The sequence below is a fragment of the Lithobates pipiens genome, unplaced genomic scaffold (genome assembly GCF_037356315.1).
Source record: "Lithobates pipiens isolate NorthernLeopardFrog02 unplaced genomic scaffold, aLitPip1_a1.2 Scaffold_1, whole genome shotgun sequence".
Taxonomy (NCBI): domain Eukaryota; kingdom Metazoa; phylum Chordata; class Amphibia; order Anura; family Ranidae; genus Lithobates; species Lithobates pipiens.
The window spans coordinates 24,447,772-24,473,296 of NW_027507685.1; positions in this window are offsets into that span (position 1 = coordinate 24,447,772).

A 25,525-nucleotide genomic window follows, 5' to 3' on the forward strand; every position below is an offset into this window, starting at 1 on the left:
ATATAATAAAATATTTACAAAAATGTGAGGGGGTGTACTCACTTTTGTGAGATATTGTGTGAGTGTGTGTTTTATATATATATATATATATATATATATATATATATATATATATATATATATATATATATATATATATATATACCCACACACACGCATACACACAGACACACACACAGTTGTCTATGCAAGTAACTGTTGGATCCCAAGAATTACAAAAGCAATCAATATGTACTGCTCAAAAAAATTTAAGGAACACTTTTTTTTTATCAGAGTATAGCAGGGATATGCAATTAGCGGACCTCCAGCTGTTGCAGAACTACAAGTCCCATGAGGCATAGCAAGACTCTGACAGCCACAAACATGACACCCAGAGGCAGAGGCATGATGGGACTTGTAGTTTTGCAACAGCTGGAGGTCCGCTAATTGCATATCACTGGAGTATAGCATCAAGTCAATTACAATTCTGGGATATTGATCTGGTCAGTTAAGTAGCAGAGGAGGTTGTTCATCAGTTTCAGCTGCTTTGGTGTTAATGAAATTAACAACTGGTGCACTAGATGGGCAACAATTACACAACCTCCAAAACAGGAATGATTTTACAGGTGGAGGCCACTGACATTTTTTTCCCTACTCATCTTTTCTGATGTTTTTCACTAGTTATGTATTTGGCTAGGGTCAGTGTAATTACTGGTAGCATGAGGTGATACCTGGACCCTATAGAGGTTGCACAAGCAGTCCAACTCGTCCAGGATGGCACATCAATATTGCTTTGTCTTCCAGCACTCTCAAGAGCATGGAGGAGATTCCAGGAGACAGGCAGTTACTCTAGGAGAGCTGGACAGGGCCGTAGAAGGTCCTTAACCCATCAGCAGGACCAATATCTGCTCCTTTGGGCAAGGAAGAACAGGATGAGCACTGCCAGAGCCCTACAAAATGACCTCCAGCAGGCCACTGGAGTAAATGTCTCTGACCAAACAATCAGAAACAGATTTCATGAGGGTGGCCTGAGGGTCCGACATCCCCTAGTGGGCCCTGTGCTCAATACGAGGCAACATGGAGCTCGATTGGCATTTGCCAGTGAACAGTAGAACTGGCAGGTCCACCTGTGATTTTCACGGATGAGAGCAGGTTCACCATGAGCACATGTGACAGACGTGAAAGGGTTTGGAGAAGCTGAGGAGAATGTTATGCTGCCTGTAACATCATTCAATGACCGATTTGGTGGTGAGTCAGTGATGTCTGGGGAGGCATATCCATGGAGGGGTGCACAGACCTCTACAGGCTAGACAATGACACCCTGACTGCCATTAGGTATCAGGATAAAATCCTTGTACTTTTTGCTATAAAAATTTAAAAAATAATGTTTTTCCTCAGTTTATGCCGCTATGTATTCTTCTCATATTTTTGGTAAAAAAAAATAAAAAATCACATCAAGTGTATATTGATTGGCTTGCGCAAAAGTTATAGGGTCTACAAAATAGGGGATCGATTTATGGCATTTTTATTATTATTATTCATTTTTTTACTAGTATTAGCGGTGAGTAGTGATTTTTATCATAACTGCAACATTGCGGCTGACAGATCGGACACTTTTTGACATTTATACAGCGATCAGAGCTACAAAAAAGCCATTGATTACTGTATAAATGTCATTGGCAGGGAAAGGGTTAACACTAGGGGGCGGTCAAGGGGTTAACTGTGTTCCCTAGGTGTGTTCTAACTGTGGTGGGGATGGGACTGACTAGGGGAGGGGACCGATCTGTGTTCTTAGACTGTCTTCTTAGAAGTACTTAGACTGTTTGTGAAATTTGAAGTGTGTAAAGAAGGAACTTTATATTCCCTGTATGATGTTAATATTTATATTAAAGTGTGTCAAGCATGCTGCTGGTCATATCTTTGTTGGCTAGGCTGGGTTTTGCTGAAAAATTGGGATTCTCTTCCTTTGCTTAGCAGAGAAATACCACTTGTGTCTTTTTTTTCTCTCCAGAGGCACACTGCAAGGGCTTAAGCCCCATACACACTATCAGATTTTCTGCTGATTTTTGTCTTCAGATTTACCAAAACCATATAATATGAGGTCAAACCCTAGGAGTTTCAATTTGTATGCAATCAGGCAGGCCCTTCTACTACATGGTTTTGGTAAATCTGAAGGAAAAACTCAGCAGAAAATCTGATAGTGTGTATGGGGCTTTAGAATGTCTCCACACTGGATGGAGGAGCAAAACAGATACACCTTTGGATAGCAGCATTACTAAACAAATTTAAACCAAATTCCAGCTAATACTTTATAAGCAGTTACAGCCACACATTTGTTCCTTTTGGGATAAAGGTTTTAGATGAATAAATACAACCAGGCCATTGTAAGCACCCTTCTCAGTGTTAATAGTTGTTCTCAACCTTCTAACTACATCTTCAGGACAGTTTGCTCTGTTGAAAACCAACAGATTTACTGGCTAGATCGGCAGGTGAAAACAAAGGAAGAAAAATCTAAAAAAGAAAATGAATGCAGCCATTGCGTTCAAAAATTGGTAAACTGCAATATAATAAAGATTTGCTTTTGCATTTAATACTGCTTTAAGCTGTGTTGCTGAAAGCCATAGAGAAGGCTCGTGGGCAAAAGTGAAGATGGCTTAGCCTTAGATCAATAAGGCTTAATCTAATAGTCCATAAGATGACAAGGAAAAAAGCGGCTGTTCCAACAACCTGACTTTGACTTTCCTAAAAACAAATTAATCAGTTTATCAAATGAGACACTTTTGTTTTCTAAAACCTTTACATATTTGTCTATAAATGCTTTTACATTGACCTTTTTGAGTATTTTTACTCATGAGAAGCTGGTGGGTTTTTCCAGTTGATCAAAAGTCCTTTACCAACTCACATTTCTTAGGAACCTTTTAATAATATCTCTTCATTACATTCTCCGGGCCTACCTGCCGGTCTGTTCCTTATGTGGCGATGTCACTCTGTCTGTTAAAAATTCAATGTCATTTAAAAATATGGAGGGTATGTATAGAGGGATGAGACTCATGCTGCAGCAGGATCATGGTGTGTCCTATGTGGGTCACAATTTTGAGTGCATCAAGCTTTAATTTTTTGAACAGTACATTGTGTACAAAGTCCTATGTATGGTCCAAGAGTTTAGTAGTAGTAGCTACTAGCATTATCTGATGACTTCTCTAGTATCTATTTTCTGCTCTGTGAGAGCCAGCCATCCATGTATTAGCTTATCTCCCTTATTTAGGGAGCTTACCTTGATCTACGGCTTAGTTCTGATGTCACAAGAAATAAACACAAAGATGTCAATTAAGGAAAGCTCATAGAAAGCTAGCTCCATCTGTCTATTGAAGAAAATGACTTTGCTGCAGGTGAAGGTTGCTATACAGCAGACCTCATCAATTCATACAATATAAAATCCACAAGTTTACTACACCAATAACTTGTACAAAAATAAATTTTGACCATACATGTTTTTAGCATTAACATTTTTACTGCACTAAGTGTTCTTTTCTCATGATCGGAAAAGTTTGTTTATCACACCTATGTAGCCAGGTGCCGGGCTACAAAAACTTGAAGAAGGAGACTTTGCTCTTTATTTGCCTTTTGTCTCTACTGTGATATGAATGTTATGCTGTATCATCCTCTACCTGCCAGCAGGGGGACAGCTAAAGTCAAGCAAGCCCATAGACTTCTATACAGAACCATGGGAATGCTGGCAGTTTTAGTTTGAGATGGCAGCCATATAATGGCTACACTATAATGTATAGATTGCATTCATATTTTTCCACCCAAATGCATTATTTTAAATTTTTCTACATTGAACCTCATTTGCCATGTAGTTGCCCACCCCATTCATTTGTTCCGATTTTTGCAAGGTTTCCACATCCTGCGGAAAAGTTATTTCCCTGATTAGCTTGATATCGTCCACAAATACAGAGATTCAACTGTTTGCTCCATCCTCCAGGTTATTTATGAACAAATTAAATAGGATTGGTCCCAGCACAGAACCCTAGGGGACCCCACTACCCACCCCTTACCATTCCAAGTACTCTTTATTTATCACCAATCTCTGAACTCACCCTTATAGCCAGTTTTCAATCCATGTACTTACCCTGTGGTCCAATCCAACGGACTTTATTTTGTACAGTTAATCGTTTATGGGGAACTGTGTCAAATGCTTTTGTAAAATCCAGATACACCATGTCTACGGGCCTACCTTTATCTAGATGGCAACTCACCTCCTCATAGAAGGTTAATAGATTGGTTTGGCAAGAATGATTCTTCATGAATCCATGCTGATTACTGCTAATGATACCGTTCTCATTACTAAAATATATATAGTATATAGTCCCTTATCATTCCCTCCAAGAGTTTACATACGATTGATGTTAGGCTAACTAGTCTGTAATTCCCAGGGATGTATTTGGGCCCTTTTTAAATATTGGTGCTACATTGGCTTTTCTCCAATCAGCTGGTACCATTCCAGTCAGTAGACTGTCAGTAAAAATTAGGAACAATGGTCTGGCAATTACTTGACTGAGTTCCCTAAGTACCCTCGGGTGCAAGCCATATGGTCCCGGTGATTTATTAATGTTAAGTTTCCCATGTCTAACTTTAAGTCTGTCCTCTGTTAACCATGGAGGTGCTTCCTGTGATGTGTCATGAGGATAAACACTGCAGTTTTGGTTACTGAAGCCCCCTGATTCCCTTGTGAAGACTGAGGAGAGAAATAAATGCAATACCTTCGCCATCTCCCCATCCTTTGTAACCAGATGTCCTTCCTCATTCTTTATGGGGCCAATATGGTCTGTCCTCCCTATTTTACCTTTTACATAATTTCTTGGGATTTTTTTTGCTCTCCTCCGCTATGTTCTTTCATGTTCTATCTTAGCCATCCTTATTGCACCCTTACATTTCTTGTTACATTCTTTATAAAGTCTGAATGCTGATGATGATCCTTCAACCTTGTATTTTTTTAAGGACTTCTCCTTTGCTTTTAAATGCATTTTTACATTGGAGTTAAGCCATCCAGGACTTTTGTTTGCTCTTTTAAATGTATTGCCCAATGGGATGCATTGGCTAATGCCCTTATTTAATATGCTCTTAACGCAAACCCATCACTCCTTTGTGTTCTTTGTTCCTAATATTTAATCCCAATTTATGCCTTCTAGCAAGGTTCGTAGTTTAGGAAAGTTGGCTCTTTTGAAATTCAGTGTCTTTGTGTTCCCCTTATGTTTCCTATTTGTGTGATTTATACTGAAGCCAATTGACCTGTGATCACTGTTACCTAAATTGCCCCATATTTCCACATCCGTGATCAGGTTTGTATTGTTGGTAATCAGTAGATCCAGTAACGCTTTAATTGTTGAAGTTTTAAGATCCCTTTTTTTGCAGGAAAACTGATTGCTGCCCTGCATGATGGGTAGCCTCTACTCCACATTGGTAGAAAAGCAGAAGTGAATAAATATATTTTCTCTGAGAAACATAGGTACCTCTTTTTGAATGTTCTACACAAGCTGCAATATGGTCTAGTTGGATAGATGCAATGGGCATTTCTATTATCCTTAGTTGAGAATGTTGTACTTATATATATGATATATCTACGTAATGCCCTCTTAACCCTCTTGTATTTTTTTGTATTGTAACTGTACTGTCTTACTTGTATATTGTAAAGCACTGCATAACCTATTGGCGCTAAATAAATCATGTATAATAATGATGCTAACTTTTGGGCTTAGTGCTGTATTTTTGTTGTTACCTGTTTATTTATTTATTTTTTTTCTATTTTTAGTTCTCTTATTTTGTGTGACAGTTTGTCTCTATGTCATTCCATACTTGTAAAGAAAAACACCTTTAAATAAAATTTGATTAAAAAAACCCCCCAAAACTTTACTACTGCTCACTGCTGCACTTGAGGTGGCCTTGCTACTGTTTATGATGATCAGGACACAGCCGGATTGATATACTAAAACTGGAGAGTGCAAAGCACTCCACCTATAACTGTAATACCAAAGTAGGTTATTTATAGATAACTTCAACCTAATCCTTAACCCTAGAATAACCACTAAACTGAACACTAAACAGGTTAAAAAAAAAGGTTGGGCAATACACATCGGGGTTGATTAACTAAAGCAGTGCACCATCAGTAGAGGCGCACGGCGAGGTGCAACGCACATTTCCATATTTACGACATGTGTGCCGGTAACAGAGCTCAAATCCACCATTTACTATAGCGGTCTTGGCACACAGGAGAATGCAATCTGTGCATGTCGCTATTGACATGGTACATGGCATCTCCAATTCAATATTAACATAAGATGGAGGTGCCAATATTATGGGGTGATGTGAGGAAGTTTAGTAACATCTGCCCAAGTAACAAACATGCCCGAAATAGAATGAGAAAGTAACTTTTTAAGAGATAACCTGCTGCGCCTGCAAGTACATTTAGAACTGCATGAGATCCATGTATGCATTGCGTATGCGTAAGCGGCTCTTGCGCCCGTTTACATGAGTGTTTTCATTGCATGCCCCCAAAATCTTAGAAAGTGTTAAGCAATGTACATGCAATTGCATGCATTGAACAGGCGCACCTCTAATCTTGACTTTTTTTTTTTTAAGCTGGTCCACCTTTATGTTTTTTTTTTATTAGACAGGACATGTTAGCATGTTACGTTGCCAACATGTGACATGTACCTTGTTAAAATTATGTAAAAAGACTCTCGCTCCTCTAGCTCCTTTTTTAAAGCTTGAAAGGGTATGAGCTCCCACCTCTAATGCCTATAATTTCCTTGGGCTAGCTTTTTTTTTTCCAATCTGTAATTTTGTAGCATGCTGGATGATGTGCTTAATTTTGGACAGGGGGTGGCTTAATTTGTGCTAGCTGCATTTGGGTTGGTCTGGGCATGCTCAGGGACTTTTTTTTTGTGCTTTTTGTGTGTGAACAGCACTTGGATTTTTCTGGGCATGCTCAGAGAGTGTGTTTTTTGGGTTAATAATTTAAGGACATCCTTAACCACTTACAGACTGCCCGGCGTCGTTATATTTTGGCTGTTTGAAGAGGGATATCGCTGTTATGGCAGCAGCTTCTTCAGTGGGTGGTCTGCTTTCAGATAAAAGTAGTCTCTGCAGCAGAATCGCCACAAGATCACTTTTATTGGTGGTGGGAGAGGGCCCATAGCTCTTAAAGACACATTTTATTTTTATTTATTTTTTTTATTGCATTTTAGTGTAAATATGGGATCTGAGGTCTTTTTGTCTTTGTCTTTTGAAGTCCTGTCGTGCTTTTTTTTCTATTACAAGGGATGTTTACATTAAAAGTGACACAATTTTTTTTTAAAGAGCACTATAAAAAATAAAATAAAAGGTAAAATAATAAGAAAAAAAAAAAACTTTTTTAAACACGCCAGTTCCGCCTGCAGAAGCGAACACATATACGTGAATAGCGGCTGCATATAAAAATGGTGTTCAAACCACATATGTGAGGTGTCGCCGTGAATAGTAGAGCGAGAGCAATAATTCCAGACCTAGACCTTCTCTGTAACTCAAAACATGCAACCTGTAGAATTTTTTAAATGTCGCATATGGAGATTTTTAAGGGTAAAAGTTTGTCGCCATTCCACGAGCGGGCGAAACTTTGAAGCGTGACATGTTGGGTATCAATTTACTCGGCGTAACATCATCTTTCAGAATATAAAACAAAATTGGGATAACTTTACTGTTTTATTTTTTTGGGGGTAATTGAGGACAGGGTTCAGAACCACTGATTTAGATTTAAAATCTAGCTCAATACAATCCAATGTCTTTCCTTGGGGACACACAGGTCAATATAACTAGTATCTGCACTCTAGCACTTTGCTGTGTACACCCCAAATTATTAAGTATCTTGGACTTTGAGGTTTATATACTATAGGCAAACCCACTCTGCACTACAAGTGCACTGGAAGTGCAGTTGCTGTAAATCTGAGGGAAAGCACTGCTGATTTTATCATCCAATCATGTAGAAGCAAAAATGCTGTTTTTTATTTTCCTTGCATGCCCCCCTCGGATCTCCAGTGACTGCACTTCCACTTATAGTGCAAAGTGAATTTGCCTTTAGTAAATAAACCCCAAAGTCCAAGATACCTAATAATTAGGGGTATACATAGCAATGTGCTAGAGTGCGGACACTAGTTAGATTGACCTGTGTGTCCCCAAGGAAAGACATTGGTCGGGTTTTACCCTCACTTCCTGTTTGGCTATGTGGCAGGAAGTGAATAAATTTGAAGGAAAAACCTGTCAAAATTTGGGAGGTGTCTTCACCCAATCAAGGGTGCAGACATCCCCAAAAACTGACAAGACTTCAAATCCCTCTGCACTCTATCCCCAAGCAAAAATAAGAAAGGATTTCATTTAGTTTAAATTTTCAAAAAAACACATTCCTAAGTTCAACAGTGATGCATGTCAATGGCCCATTTAGACCTCCTTTAACCCCCCTGGCGATGTTCCCGAGTCTGGCTCGGGGTGGAAGTTTTATACCAAAAGCGGTAACCAGCCAGACTCGGGTCCACATCGCTGGATCCAGGAGGTTTACTTACCTTGTACCCTGGATCCAGCAATGTCCCCCCGCTGTATGAGCGGCTGGTCCTCCACTCGATTCATCACGGAGCCGATCTCTGTTCCCTGCGAGCCTTGCGACGCACGGGGATGGAGATCAGCGCCAAATTCAAAAAGTGAAACACACAGTATACATACAGTATAATGTAATCTTACAGATTACATTGCTGTATGTAATTATTTCACATCCCCTTTGTCCCTAGTGGTCTGCCCAGTGTCCTGCATGCAGTTTTATATTATAAAAACTGTTCTTTATGCCTGGAAACTGGAGACTGTCCATAGCAACCAAAACTGTCCCTTTACATCAAAAATGATTTTAGACCAGCTAGAAAACAGCGATAATAAATTAGAATCACTCGCAGAATTGAGCGATAGCGATTTGTGGGAAGATCCGTCATCAAATATTGAAAAGTAATGACAGTGACAATTCTGCAACTGAGCAAATTTCTGTGTTTTTGATGTGATTACATTATTGAATATTTTGTATTATTGTTATATTATTATTTGTTATAATTATAGTTATTTATTATATTATAATTTATGATTTAATTTTTCAAACTTTATCATACCCGGGATGTCTGCTAAACTCTGGTTTGGACAGATTTAAGTGAGTTATTCCTAAGAATTACAGGACTACAATATAAAACGCCAAATTTTCATGCAAAATAATTGTACCGCTTTTAGCACCTAAAATCCGAAATAATCGTACCGCCAGGGAGGTTAATAGAAAACACAAGTTGCCTTTCACTAGAAACATTTGTTAGTCCAGTTCTAGAAATCTGCTTTCCTATTATTCACCAATAAAGTAATGGGCCTGCACCTAGATGCATGTCCCCATGGTGCATATCTGGTTCCTGGAAGTGATGACCAGCACACAGGAATGACATCATGTCCATCAAGGATGTTGCTTGTACTGCTGTTAATTTTTTTCCAACCACCATCCCCTGCTCACTGTTCTCTGAGCCCTTGTACACACGGTTGGAGATTTCGACAACCAAATCCGTCGGATTTTGTCCGTCGGATTTTGCCCGTCGGATCTTGTCCGAAACTGTTGCATACACATGGTCGGACGAAGTTGTCGAAAAATCCGATCATTCAGAACGTGATGACATCATTTCGTTACGATGGGACTACGTTCAGGCCAGTAGCCAATAGCTTTGATGTAGGAATTTGATCTGAGCATGCGTGGCACTTGGTCCGATCAAAATTCTCTACACATGATCGGAGTATGTCCGATCGAACCAGTTGGTCGGAAAGTATTTCCTCCAAGTTGGAAAATTGGGTCTGACGGATATTCCGACGGAATCAGTTCGATGCATACCACACACAGTCGGATTATCCGACAACACGGTCTGATAGGACACATTCCGACGGATTCTCCGACCGTGTGTACAAGGGCTGAGGAAGAGTTGATCCTAATTTGCAAATTAAGATAATTTCTTCTTTATTTTTACATGGGGTGGGTCATGTGTGTATGTCTAAATGATTTGGCCTCAAAACACACACCCACTTCCTGTGTACAGAGTAACTTCCAGGCCAATGTATATTGCTTCCTGCTTCAGCGTGTGTATAAATATATAGATATATAGATATACAGTATCTATATATGTAGGTTCTTGTGTCCACCAGCAGAGAATAATTGGGTAGATGCCACACTCCCAATTCTGGAGGCATAATTATGGTCTAGCAAGGGGTCTTCAAACTATGGCCCACCAGTTGTTCAGAAACTACAATTCCCATCATGCCTAGTCATGTCTGTGAATGTCAGAGTTTTACAATGCCTCATGGGACGTGTAGTTCTTACAACAGATGGAGAGCCATACTTTGAAGATTCCTGACCACTCTAGCATGTCTTGAAAAAAGGTGTGTTCTCATGTGCCTTGTATAATGCCCAAGAAATATAATTTGGAAAATACAATTGGGTTATGGCACATCTACATTCCAAATTTGGCACTTAAGATGGTCATGCACTATCCAATCTGATTGGCCAATCTCTATACAATGATATATAGGCAAAATAGGTAATGGGAAGACACACTTGAACAACTAATTCAAATTATACTAAATCAAACAGGCTCTTGCAGTAAATCTAATTTATTTAAGATCTAACTGATTGCAGTGTATGGTCACCTTTAAAGATCAAGATTTGAAAATATTAATTTATTGGGTTTAGAAACACTCCTCTGTTCTTTGTAATGTATTGAAAGAGTTGGGTAAAAAAAGAAAAAAATGCATTTCAAAGATATATTAGGATTAATAGGAATGAGATTAGCATCAAAAGGGTTAATTAACTGAGAACATCTACTAATTGGCTAACAGGACACACCCAATTAGATGAAATTAACCAATTATATTGGGTGTGCGCTATTATCAACGAGAAAACCGCAGTTACCCTAGCGGCAGTTGCAGTTTCAATGTGCGCCGGTTTGTATAATTACACACTGACCCCATTGTCTTTAATGGAGATAAATTAAATCATAAATTAAATCATTATTATTTATTTTAGAAACTGAAAAACAGAGCTATGAAAAGTACCCATTTTACTTGATGGCATAAGTCAGCCAAAGTTGTAACCACTTCCCGACGGCCGCCATTTCATGTACTTGACATTGTGCAGGTATATCTGCAGCTACAGGCATCATTCAGATATTGTTTTTTTTCAGCCGGAAATTCCCTACACTATAAGCATGATCATAACGGCTGGTCAACCGCTTGATCGTTCTTATGGGCGGCGAGAGGGCACGTCTCCCCCTCCCACTGACCCTCTGGTGCTTCTACCGACTCGCCGCTGCCATCGGCGAGTCAGAGAATGGATCCGCTGGCCCTGGATGTTTACCATAGAGATTTCCGGCAGACCAGATGGTCGCTGGAGTCTCTATGATCGTTTGGAGGCCTCTGCATTCAAATAAACGGCGCCGCCTCGGCTGGGAAGCCGAGATTGTTTTTTCTTTTTATTATTTCAGCTGTCCCAGCCTAGAGGTGAGATGTGGAATCTTTTTGACCCCATATCCAGGGCCATTTGAAGGAATTTGAGGGCCCCAAGCAAAATGGACATGGAGGCCCCCCTAAGCCCCCCCTCACGCACGCATGCACGCACGCACGCAAAGCCTGCAGGAATCACAGCATAGCGATACAGTTTAATTTCACCAACACTTTATATAAATAAAAAAGGCTATTTTAGGGGGCATTAGAACGACATAGGGCGGGTACAGCCAATTGCGGGATTGTCCCGGGCAATCCTAGGCCAGCTCGGGGCCCCAAGCAATTGCTTGTTTTGCTTGTCCTGTTGCGACGGGCCTGCCCATATCTCACTGTAAAGAGGACCGATCATGCCATATTCTTATTACAAGTGATCACTATTCAAAACAAAATAAAAAGTTTGGGCATTAGATACAGTTTCAAGTAACTTGAAGACACTTTAGTCAGTAGAATGTGTTACATGTTTGTTCGTGCACAAAGAAAGGTCCATAAAGACATGGATGAGCAAGTTTGTGCAGGCCAGTCAAGATTCTCCACCCCAGAGTCCTGATGCCAACACGATAGAACACCTTTGGGATGAATTAGAGCAGAGACTGTGAGCCAGGCCTTCTCATCTAACATTAGTGCCTGATCTCACAAATGCTCTTCTGGAAGAATGGTCAAACATTACCATAGACACACTCCTTAACTTTGTGGACAGTCTTCCCAGAACAGTTGAAGCTGTTATAACTGCAAAGGGTGGGCAAACTCAATATTGAACCCTACGGACTAAGACTGGGATGCCATTAAAATGCATGTGCTTGTAAAGGCAGGCGTCCCAATACTTTGTAGCGTGTGTGTGTATATATACATACATACTCTGTTTCCCCAAAAATAAGACCTACCCTGAAAATAGGACCTACTGTGATATTCGGGGAGGGCTGCAATATAAGCCCTACCCTGAAAATAAGCCCTAGTTTAAAGTGGTTGTAAACTTCTGGGATCCTCACTATTGCAGTGTTGTATAGTGTGGAAGGTGTGTGTTTCTGTGGTCTGGTTTAATCAGGTTCCTTCTTATAGCACCACTTGGTGCTTAGCTGATCTCCAGCTGCTCTCCCATTCTCTTATTCTGGCGGTCAGCGGGGGATCTCCCTCCCCCCCACAGTACTCGGTTCGGGGAAGACAGTTTAGGCAAATCACAGAAGTGCCTAGCGATGCTATAGGGAGGTGTTTGACTCAGTTGGATTGAGACATACACCTTGTGCATTGTATATTGCTGTAGTGGTGAGGATTCTGGCAGTTTACAGGCACTTTTGCTATTATTCACACTGGAGATTACTGACAGTCAGGGAGGGAGAGGGGGAGAAAAGACAGCACATTGCATGGCAAGCCCTACCCCAAAAATAAGCCCTACTGTGTTTTTGGTGGCCAAAATTAATATAAGACCCGGGCTTGTTTTTGGGGAAACACTGTGTGTGTGTACATATGTGTATATTAGGGATGAGCTTCGAGTTCGAGTCAAACCCATGTTCGACTTGAACATCGCCTGTTTGGGTGTTCATCGAATTGTGAACATTATGGGCTGTTCTCACCAAATTCGAGTGGCGTGCCACGGCCCATAATTCACTGCAGCTTAGCTGTGTTTTGCTGGCTGATGATTGGCCAAGCATGCTTGGCCAATCACAGCACCGTCTGTACAGAGTGGCTTTGGGCAATTATGGTTTAGGGGGTTTAGTACACGCATATATATATATATATCTATATATATATATATATATATATATATATATATACAGTATTCAGTTTAGCTAGATCCGTTCCTGTTATTCGCTTCCTAATATACTGATAGGCAGGCAGGTGATTGTGGTAGCTGCAGTATTTACTAGGGCTGGGGAAATTAAAGATTAATTCCTCGATTAATCGATTAATTTTTTTGATCGATCAAAATTCTTTTGATCAGTACTCACCACTCTCCACCAGCTTCCCGGTCTTCAAGGAGTTCCGTCGGAGATCCGGTGACGTCACGGACATCAACGTCACTGGACTCCTCCCCCCATGACATCACCCGCTACTGCCCTATGGAACTAATACGATTGTTGGCTTTACATGCTGTGTTTTTATCATCTTTATGTGAGTAGTTTGTATTTGAACACAAAAATGTAATCTTATGCTTAAGCGGTGAGCACTTAGATCTTTTCTTTCTACCCATGACCTGGCGTCTTTACTGAGATCTAAGGAGACGTGAGAGAAGTTTATGATCCGTGTTAACCCTTTTGATACCCACTTGATGACCACCTGTTTACACAGGGGTCCATGCCATAAGGTGACAGTGATTAGTTAGACCGGGGGTGGAGGGATTGTCATGCTAGTGTGGAAAAAAATTGCTTACGTCAGTGCTACAGTTTGAATTTAAAATGTATTTGTGTGAACTGTGAAGTCATGGATTGTGGAAACTAACTAGTGTTGGGTGATTGTATACAGTATAGGGTATACCACATTTACCACTGACTAATGCAGAGTTGCAATGCAAAGAGATCAGCTAAAAGTAGTTGGATCTGTATGTGCATTATAATTAATCGAAAATAGTCGATTAATCTATTTTAAAAAATCGAACACGAAAATTTTAATCAGTAACAGCCCTAGTATTTACAGTTAGTGTACTGTGTCCTTTGCACAGTGTGCACCTACAGCTACCTGAAGACAATTGCTGGTGTCCTTCTGATCCTATTAATACCACAGGCAGGCAGCTGCAGTATTCACAGTTGGTGTACTGTGTCCTCTGCATAGTGTGCACCTAAAGCTACCTGATGACAATTGCTGGTGTTCTTCTGATCCTATTAATACTACAGGCAGGCAGCTACAGTATTTACAGTTAGTGTATTGTGTCCTTTGCACAGTGTGCACCTAAAGCTACCTGAAGACATTTGCTGATGTTCTCATACTAATAATACTACAGGCAGGCAGTTGATTCTGCTAGATGCAGTATAATCAGTATATATATATATACATCCCAGCTTTGTGCAGCTACATCTCACTGCAGGCCAGATGGAGGGGGCGTGGAGGGGGCGTGGCTTAGCGATGGCAGAGTAGAGAGCCACATGGGCTGAGCACTGCTCGTTCCCTCCAGCGTCCTAGAGTAACCAACCTCAGCAGGAAAAGGTGACTGCTGTTGCTGTGGTGCTGAGCGGGACTAAGCGGTATTGAGCAGTGGTTCTGAATGGGGCTGAGCTGAGCGGGCGAATCCTGTGGGGCCCCTGGAGTGGAGTGGATCTGTGTGGCGATGGCTCTCGTTCCCCTAGGGGGATACTCGCGCCTCAATGTTGGAAATCAGGGAAATTACCGGCACAGAGATCCCGATGGCGGCACCCCTGTTGAGTCTCCCTCTTGGTCCGAGTTTGGAGCAGGACCAAGAGGTGAGAGAGACGGCATCAGGGGAGCAAGCAGAGTGGCAGAGGGGTATGAATATGATTCCGGGGGATCTGAGGTCAATTTTGCAAGCTCTTCCGACCCGACATGAGATGGAAGCTCATTGGAAGCTAATGGAAGCCTTGGTGTCCCACCTGGAGGAGGGACACCGAAGGGAGATGCAGCTAGTCCAGACAGAGGTACAGACATTGAATGACAGAGTAAATGTTGAAGGGACTGCAATAGATAGACTGGAGGCACGGGTCCTCAGATTAGAAAAATAACAGATAGCTCAAGCTTCCAATATACAAATAAAAATGGAAGAGGCTGAGGACCAGAGTAGGAGGAACAATCTCAGATTCAGAGGTATCCCTCAGGACATTAAGGAGGGGCAATTACACAGGATTGTGGTCTCTATTTGCCAGAATCTAGGGGTAATTACTGCCCCCAGGGAGATCGAATTTGATAGACTGCACAGAGCCCCGGGACCCCGCTCCATAGACTTGACTAGACCTCGAAATGTAACACACACACACCATTGCAAAAGTCCTTTATTAAAAAAAAAAAAAAAAAAAAAAAAAAAAGATTCCAGCGGTGGTAATCCACTCTTGCTATCCAGCGATGATCATCTCTCCGGGGTCCAGCGATGGGTGAGCTGATCCAGCAATGGGTGATTTCTCCCTCCAGCGCAGCGCATCCATCCTCTGTCTCCACCGGAGACACTGCGGGAATCCTGGCAGCCTGACACTTCTTAACTGAGGAGGGCGGGGCTACCCGTCACCTGACCTCGCCCCCTCTGACACAAGGGGAAACTCGGGCTTCCCCAGTGACATGCGGGTGACCCCGCCCCCTCTGATGTAACGGAAACCTGGGGAAGCCCGGGTTTCCCCTTGTGTCAGAGGGGGGGCGGGGTCACTTCACTGGTTGCCCTGCCCTCCTCAGCTAAGAAGTGTCAGGCTGCCGGGATTCCCGCAGTGTCTCCGGTGGATGGATGTGCTGGAGGGAGAGATCACCCATCGATGGACCCCGGAGACATAATCATCCATCGATGGATAGCAAGAGTGGATTACCACCGCTGGAATCTTTTTGCAATGGTGTGTGTGTTTTTTTACTTTTTTTACACTTTCTTTGCGAAATGGTAGGCCTTTACCATTTCAAACAGGGGGGTGGGATCTGGGGGTCCCCTTGTTAAAGGGGGCTTCCAGATTCTGATAAGACCCTCAGACCCCCACAACCACCGGCCAGGGTTGTGGGGATGAGGCCCTTGTCGTCATCAACATGGGGACAAGGTGCTTTAGGGGGACCCCAAAGCATCCTCCCAATGTTGAGGGCATGTGGCCTGGTATGGTTCAGGAGGGGGGGCGCTCTCTCGTCCCCCTCTTTTCCTGTGGCCTGTCAGGTTGCGTGCTCGGATAAAGGGTCTGGTATGGATTTTTGGGGGGAACACCACGTCATTTTTTTTTATTTGATACAGGGTCCCCCTTAATATCCATACCAGACCTGAAGGGCCTGGTAATTGAAGTTGGGGGAACTTGACTTTCAATGACTGCTATCTGTATTACGGGGAGCGGACAATTCATTATAGCCACAAGTGCTTTTAAATTACTTTTTTTCCTGCAGAAATTACACTTTGTGCAGGGACAGTTCTAAACACGGGAAACATGCGCCCCTTTACAGGCATATTATAGACACCCCCAAGGTACGAAATTTAAAGGAATATTACACTTTTATTGTTTCACTTTAAGCATTATTAAAATCACTGCTCCTGAAAAAACTGCAGTTTTTAAAACTTTTTTTTGCATTGATCCATGTCACCTGGGGCAGAACCCGGGTACCCAAACCCTTTTTAGGACAATAATTTGCATATTAGCCTTTAAAATTAGCACTTTTGATTCTGAACATTCGAGTCCCATAGACTTTAACGGGGTTCTAAAGTTTGCGCAAACTTTCGGTCCGTTCGCAGTTTCTGGTGCGAACCGAACCGGGGGGTGTTCGGCTCATCCCTAATGTGTATATATATATATATATATATATATATATATATATATATATATACACACACACACACACAAAAACTAAATAAAAATGATCTATATATATATATATATATATATATATATATATATATATACACACACATATATATATATTTTTTTTTCTTTAAAGCTATAGATGACAGTGGCGAACTGCTGGCATCAAGCACAACTTTTCTAATTTCCAAAATGCATTTCTCATTCAATGCAATTATTTGCATTTGCATGTGTTTAGAAGCCTTTCAATCAGGAATACATTCCAAAACTGTATTCTGTTTACAGAGAAAAATAAGGAGGAAATACAACAATCAATATTATTAACGCACTCTAATTTCCAATTGTTTCATCCTTTAAAAAAATGAGAGAATAGCTTTTTATGGACACTTAGAATAATTATAGAGTTAACACGATAACATGAAGATCGAAGATGATAAATGCCATATTCCTAATCATAAAATCATGTATACATAAAGATAACATTGCTTAATTAAACATGCATTAACCACAATAAAAGAATCCGTGATGCTACAGAACATTGATAAGAACATACTGCATATAATACATAAAAAATACTTGTACAAATATGTATGATGTAAATTGAACCTATCATTTTTTACAACTTAATTTCAGCACCATGGAGGTCATATATACAGTACACTGCATTTCAGCACCATGGACAGCAATAACACTACGGCCATTCAATAGTTTTTGTCTTGGAAAATAGCTAAATTATAGTGGTTTTATTGGGGTTTTTTTATTTTTCAAAACTGTCAAACAGGTGTCCTGGAGCCCTATGTGGCCCTCACACTCCTACATGATGGCATTTAGCTCCCTTAAAGATTTAAAATAAGTGAGGTCCCAGCTGTTCTCCAACTGATAAAAGTTACAATTCCTTAAAGGAAAGGAATTCCCTTGCAGTAAAAAAAAAAATAAAAAAAAATAGGCATTTCTTTTTTTTGCAGGAGCCTACAGTTCTCTGCCTATACTTCTGTGTGGGATGTTGGTTTCCGAGCTGTAGTAAGTGTCAATGGACTATGAGGGAGTTGATCAGTGCCTTCAAACTCCATTGAAAACTATATAAATCAAACACAAGAGGGACCTCCATTCAGGTGTAGAAATTTATTAATAAGAATAAAAGATAATAAAAGTGATAAAGACTTGTCATAAACCCATATGGACCTCCACAGGATCACCAGGAGGCTGCAAAGCTTGGCAGGCAAGCGGCTGGATGAAGCAGAGTTCAGCTGGGAAACTGTTGGTGATAGTACAGTTGTCAGGCATCAGACTGAAACCTTAGCAGCTGTGGTTTCTGGGTGTAGCAAAATGGTTGAGGCTCAAATCAGCAACTCTCTCGGATGGGTGATGATGACAGGAAATGTAGGGGTCATGACTACATTTTTCAGGGCAACAAGACTGCCCTTTTATTAAGATTTTCTAAAATGTTATCATTATTTGCCTTGGAGAAGAACACGTAATTTGGACCAAGAGCAACCTGTTTATGAGGAACAGCAGAGTAAAGCCTTGTACACACAATCGGATTTTCAGATGGGAAATTTGTGATGACAAGCTGTTGCCGGAAAATTGTTGTCAGATTTTCCATGGACAAATGTTGGATAGCAGATTTTAAATGCCGGTTGTCGGATTTTCCAAGCGTGTGTACACAAGCCCATCAGACAAAAGTCCAAAGTACAAACATGCATGCTCGGAAGCAAGGACGAGCCAGAAGCGGTCGGTCTTGTAAACTAGCATTTGTAATGGAGAATTAACATTCGTGATGTGGCAAATTATGAAATCTCCAAATGCCATGCACGTTCTCTTCTTCTTTAATAGGATAATAATGGATCTGCTTTGCTGGTGATACTGATGGAGTTATTGCAAACTAATTTTCAAAGGCTTTTTATTTCTAGTGATATCAAGAATAATTATTATTACTCTTTTTTTTTCTTATTTGGTCAAGTTACCACAACACCATTATCCCGTAGTTTTTCCTTGTCATAAAGATTTTATTGAACATACAATAGAGTATTTGACAATAAGTTAAGTACATAATATACAACAGAAGTAATGAAGCTCAGAGGTATATATTCAATACAATGTACCGTATATACTCGAGTATAAGCCGAGATTTTCAGCCTCTTTTTTGAGGCTGAAAGTGCCCCCTCGGCTTATACTCGAGTCACCGCTGTCTGACTGCTCGATCAGCGTATCGAGCAGACAGACGGCGGACATTAAAATTCAAAAGCCGCGCCTCCTTCTCCGCCTCCGCCTGTGATAGGCGGAACACTGAATTTCCCAGCAGTCAGTGTTCCGCCTATCACGGACATCCGTTCATTCTCATACTACGGACGAGTATGAGAGGATGTCCGTGATAGGCGGAACACAGGCTGCTGGGAAATTGAGTGTTCCGCCTATCACAGGCGGAGGACGGAGGCGCGGCTTTTGAATTGTAGAATGGCCGCCGAGAAGAGCGGCGATCCTGGAGCGGCGATCCATCGGCACGACACGGGACGGAGGAGGCACGGGACAGAGGAGGCACGGGACAGAGGAGGCTCGGGACGACGGCGGCTCGGGACGGAGGCTTGGGACACAGGTAGGCTGGACACACACACAAGGCTGCACGGACACACACACACACACACACACACACACACACACACACACACACACAGGGATGGATGGATGGATGGATGGATACACACACACACACACACACACACACAGGGATGGATGGATGGATGGATGGATACACACACACACACACACACACACACACACACACAGGGATGGATGGATACACACACAGGGATGGATGGACGGACACACACACAGGGATGGATGGATGGACACACACACAGGGATGGATGGACGGACACACACACAGGGATGGACGGACACACAGGGATGGACAGCCATGTCTCACCCTCGGCTTATACACGAGTCAATAAGTTTTCCAGTTTTTTGGGGGTAAATTGGGGGCCTCGGCTTATATTCGGGTCGGCCTATACTCGAGTATATACGGTAAATTATATATTCAATTATAATTACTACTATAACAATAACGCATATTAATGGTATGGTTTATTAGAGGAATTAGCTTCTTAATAGGAAAGAGCTTCAAAATCATAATAGGAATAGATAGAGAAGAAAGAAAAGTTAGGAAGAGAAGAAACTAGAAAGGGAAGAGGAGAGGTCCGCAGGGTTGAGTCGAGGGCCGCCATATCACTCAGAATCCATATACTGTAATCATTTACCCATCGGGTCAGCTACCATGGCAATAGAACTTCTTTGTTAAAATTTGATGGTAAATAATTTTTTATCCATGGATGCCATACTTTTTCAAATTTGATAAGCGTGTCAGCTTCAAGATCTGCCATTTTGGCTTGCGTCATAGTGTTGTTCATCCTATTCACTACTCATCCTCATCCACAATCAATGAAGGGGATTTCCAGGCTCTTGCAAGTGTTTGTTTTGCGGCGGTGAATAAATTAACAATTAATTTAAATTGGGTGTGTGTTAGAAAGTTAGGCTTTCGATTGGTGAGTGCCATTGAGGAATCTAGGGTAATGTATATTCCTAACATTTTAGATGCTATAGTAAAGATCTCATTCCAATAAATTTGAGCTTTGGGACATGACCACCAAATGTGGAAATGTGTTCCTAACTCAGCGCATCCATGATAACAATCTGATGAGTAGTTATGCACATATTTCGCTATTCTAGCCGGTACAAGGTACCATCTTATTAGTACTATATAATTCGCCTCTACCGCTAATATATTGGGAGAGGCTGTTTTGGTTGTTCATACTTGATTACATTGTGTGGTTTCCAGTGTTTGTTCTAAGTCCACCTCCCACCCCCTGTGTTTAAAAGAGGCATAAAGAAAATTTTGATCTGGAGGTACCTAAATAGTTCTGATTGCGGTATTCCATAATTATCACAGAGGGTTGGGAAAGGGATAAAGGACGAGGAATTCACAAATTTGTGCAGCGGCAGCATATCACTTCTAGCCCATGCTCTAAAAGATCTAGGAGATACCCATGCTGGGTAAAATATCCCGTAGTTTTTAAGATCAAAGATACAACTATGTTGGTAGCCCCTGTCAATTTTACACGACTTTATAAAATAACTCTTTCTAGTGTATATTAGTGAATGCTAAAAACATAGGGGGGGGGTGCCATGTTGATGGGTACAAGGGCCCCTTCCCTACAACCTCTTTAACAAGTGGGCCCCCAGATCTTAACCCCATGTGCACTTCTTGATTTGCTGGACTTCATGCTTGGATAAGGGCCTGGTATGGATTTTGGAGGGGACCCCGCGCCATTTATTTAGAAATTGTATTTTTTTTATTTTTCTTTGCCGGACATTTTTTTTTTATTCAGCTGTCAGCATGGAGGCCTGCTAAAAGCTGATGACTCAATTGTTAAGGATGAGGAGTCTGCCTACTCCTTAACAATCATGACTGTTACTGGTTGTTAAGGTCCCCGGGGGCCGCCCACTCCTTAACAACCAGCTATTTACAGCTTGTGATGTAAACGGACAAAAGTTTGTAAAAAAGAAAGAAAGAAATTAATAGGTCAAGGTTTGATCTAGGTCAGTGCCAGGGTTATCGTTAGGGTCAAGGTAAGGGTCAAAGGTCAGTGTGAGGGTCAAAAAAAGAAAAAACAGAAGAGTGTCTCTAAGTGTACACTTAGAAGCGCTCTTCTCTTTTTGTGCTATTTATCAGAGTTGACTGATAACTCCAGAGAAGAGCCTGCCATTTGTGTACTATCCCCCCCTCTAGCCTGCTCATAGACAGGCGTTCCTTTACCACATGGACTTTTAATTAACTTTTATTTGATTGATTTTATTTTACGCGCTGGCATTTATTGTGTTTTTTTTCAGTGTGAGGGTCAAAGGTCAGAATTAGTATACTTAGGTAGCGTACTTTTGTTTCTGGGCTGTACTACGGGTACAAGCAACAACTAACATACAAATATTGTATGTGGTATTGCTGTTATTCTCAAGAACAGAAGAATTTATTTTGTGTTCTTCCTTGATGGTAAATTATAGTAATAGCAAAATAGCTAAATTTAAAAAAAATGTTTTTTTTACTATTTTGGGTGAGTTTTCCCTTGGTAAAAACCCCAACAAATCCAGAGATATCCATTACCATTTGGAAGCCCAATTTGTTCTGAAAAAACAAGGTATATTTCACCTGGATACACAAAATCATTGTGACGATATGTACAGTTTTACTAACTCATGTCATATTGCAAAATTGTGTTCAAGCATTAACATTTGTTTTACCCTTCATCACTAAGTGGTTAATGGTTTTTGGTATGCAGTGTGAATGGGAACATATTACAAAAGTAGAAATGCGATTTAGGTTAAAGACAAACTCATCCACAGTGACAGCACTATGTTGTTTAGCAGCTTCTCTGGAAGCATATTTCAGCATCTACAGAAAAGAATAAGTTTCTAAAATGACTGCAGTGTATATAGCCAATGGGTGTTTTTCTTCCTGTGGTTAATGTTAGTTACTATTGCAAATCCTATTTTTGCATTCCACCTTGGCCTCTAAATAAAATCTGGTTTGAATCTACGGCATCACTGTTTATTTTATGTCTTCTAGTATTGCTAGATAACTAAATTAACCCAATGCAGGATGTGTTTTTGCTAGGGGTGCACCGAATGGGTTTTTTTGTGCCGAAACTGATACCGAAAATGAAAAATACACTAGGCCAAAAACTGATACCGAAACTGACCGATACCGAAAATCACTGTTTTAAAAAATTATTTTTTTACAGGAGATGGTCAGAGACTGGGGACGTGGTACAGGAGATGATCAGAGACTGGGGACATGGTACAGGAGATCAATGCAGCCTCACCAGTGCCCATCATATGTAGCCTGCCAGTGCCCAGCAGCCTACCAGTGCCCATCATTTGCAGCCTGCCTGGGCACCACCAGTGCCCAGCAGCCTACCAGTGCATACTTCCCAACTTTTGAAGGTGAGAATGAGGGACATTTAGGGGGGAGATTGACCTGTGACAAGCATAGTGCACCGCAGCAAAAAGTGGGTGTGGTAGCATAGTAAACTGTGTTGTCTGTAAACACAGTTTATTATACTACAGTTAGGAATGGACAGAGTAAGTGATTTGTACAGATAACTTACACTGTCATTTCAGGCAGGGAAGCCTTCCCTGCTCTCCATCCTGACATATTCTCCACAGCAGCCGTGGGAGATGGGAGGGGGGGAACCTGGCAGAGCTGGGGGGTAGGCAGGAGACAGTGCTAGGTAAAGGAGAACAGCACGGGGGGGGGGCCCAAAAACAGCACGGGGGGACCCAAAAAGAGCACGGGGCGGACCCGAAAAGAGCACAGGGGCGGACCCAAAAAGAGCACGGAGGGACCTGAAAAGAGTATGGGGGGGGCAGAGAACAGTAGGGGGGCAGAGAAGTTTCTGGGCAGGATCACAGAAGGGCCAGGAGAGAGCCGAGGGGCCCACGGGCAGCAGAAAAAAGCTGGAGAGGAGGGGCGGCATACAGAGAAACCAATGCCCCCCATGTTATTCCTGCAGCTGCTGAATGCCTACTTTTCCTGCTCTCCCTCCTGCAGGCATTCAGTAGCTGCAGGAAAAAAATGGAAGGCATTGGTTCTTCTGTATGCAGCCCCTCCTCTCAGGCTGGGTTGCAATGGTGACCACTGTAGTTATATCCCTGCAGTGAAGTAAAGAAAAAAAAAGTTCTGGCAGAATGAAGGAGCAATGAGGAATGAATGGAATTCTGGCAGGATTCTGAGGCTGAGACTGTTGCAGAGCAGAGCATACAGAGGGTTAAGAAGACTGTGAGATGAAATGATTGTGGGAAATGCTGAGGATGAGGGGGGGGGGGGCTGCGAGTTTAGTGAGAACTGGACAAGCAACTAGAGAGAAGAAAAGTGCCGGGTGTGAGGAGTTATCAGTGTGCAGTGATGTCAGGATGATTACCGTACTTAATTTACCTTCTACAAAGCACATTCTGGTCATACAGAGTCACTGGGCAGTGGTACTCAGAGATAGGAGAGGATCACATCACACGGCACAGGGACAGAAGACAGGAGCAGGAATGGGGTCAGATGTCAGAATCCTCCCACATGCAGGGACATCTATCACACAGTGTTGAGTGATGGGAGGAGGGGAGCAAGCTCCACAGCCTGTACACTGGCCGCCCTTAACATACTGTGCAGGAGAAACTCAGAGTGAGATGTCAGAGCTGGGAGGGAACGCTCTGCACAGTTTCCCCCACAAAGCACAGCAGCACTCCAAAATGATACCCCCGTTATGGGCGGTGCCAGGGGTGGGGCCGTGGGGCCCTCGCCTCCATTTTCGGCACCATTATCTGCAAGAATTTTCTTTCGGCAAATTGCCGAAAAGGCCATTTTTGGCCGATATGTTTCGGCGGCCGAAATTTCGGTGCATCCCTAGTTTTTGCTTGTCATATGCTGCATTGGGTTAATTTAGTTCACATGAACAAATGGCACATGATTGCCATGATTGCCAAGAAGGAATGTAAATGGGGCTCATATGTTGGCTTATCATAAATTGTCAAGTTATATTGTATATTATCATGGCAAATCGCGTAAAACTAAACATTGGATAAAAAATGTGTACAGACTACCTGACAGGGAACAGGTTGACCTGATCAATCTTTGTTAAAGAGGAGCTCCAATCGGCTTTGGGTGCAGGCGTCGGCATCTGTAGTAGAGGAAACAGGAAATGAAGCCTTGCGCGTTAGTTGCAGCGCACTTTCTGAATGGTCCAGTTGTCTTCTGGGACTTGTGTGTGTCCCAGAAGGCAGCAAGTGGGAGGAGGAGGGGTCGGAAATGTTGTAGATCGCTGACCAGCGATCTTACCAGAAAGTAGGAGCGGGTACATGTCAAAACCCCCTCTCAACCAAAAAGTGCTAAATGTGGCAGTGGAAGGTGCTAAACAAGCAGCGTTTCCCCTTTTGGGTGGAGCTTCGCTTTAACAATTATTTACATTTAGGAAATCTGCCAAGAGACCGAGGAATCCTGGCTTCCCTTATTCTCTAAGCATATTCAGCTGCTTCACCAAAAATGGTAGGTATAGGCAGCCCAATTTGTGGACATAAGCTCCCAAGATGTACTACAGGAGTTGCCTGCTATATCACAGCTCAGCCTGGGAGACATAAATTAAGAATCAATAACCAAAACAAAAGCAATCCACTATAGGTAAAGGACTGTATGCAGCATTATGGTCTCAAGACCCTCACAGATTACTATAATAGCGCTAGATCATAGTCTTTTTAAAACATTAGATTAAGCAGTGGTATGCATTACCTCAAGGCTGATATTTTTTATTATGCATTTCTCTGTGCAGGTTAATAAAACTGACCGTCAATGAGGTCCATCAAAGTGCTCTGTCACAGGCATTGGGGATCCAGATTGTTTAGGACGACCATCCATTCAAAAAATCCCGCCGTATAGAACATATGGATGGACGGATGTAAGAAGCAAGGATTGGTAAGCAGTGCTGAGGGACTCTTATGCTAGACGCTGC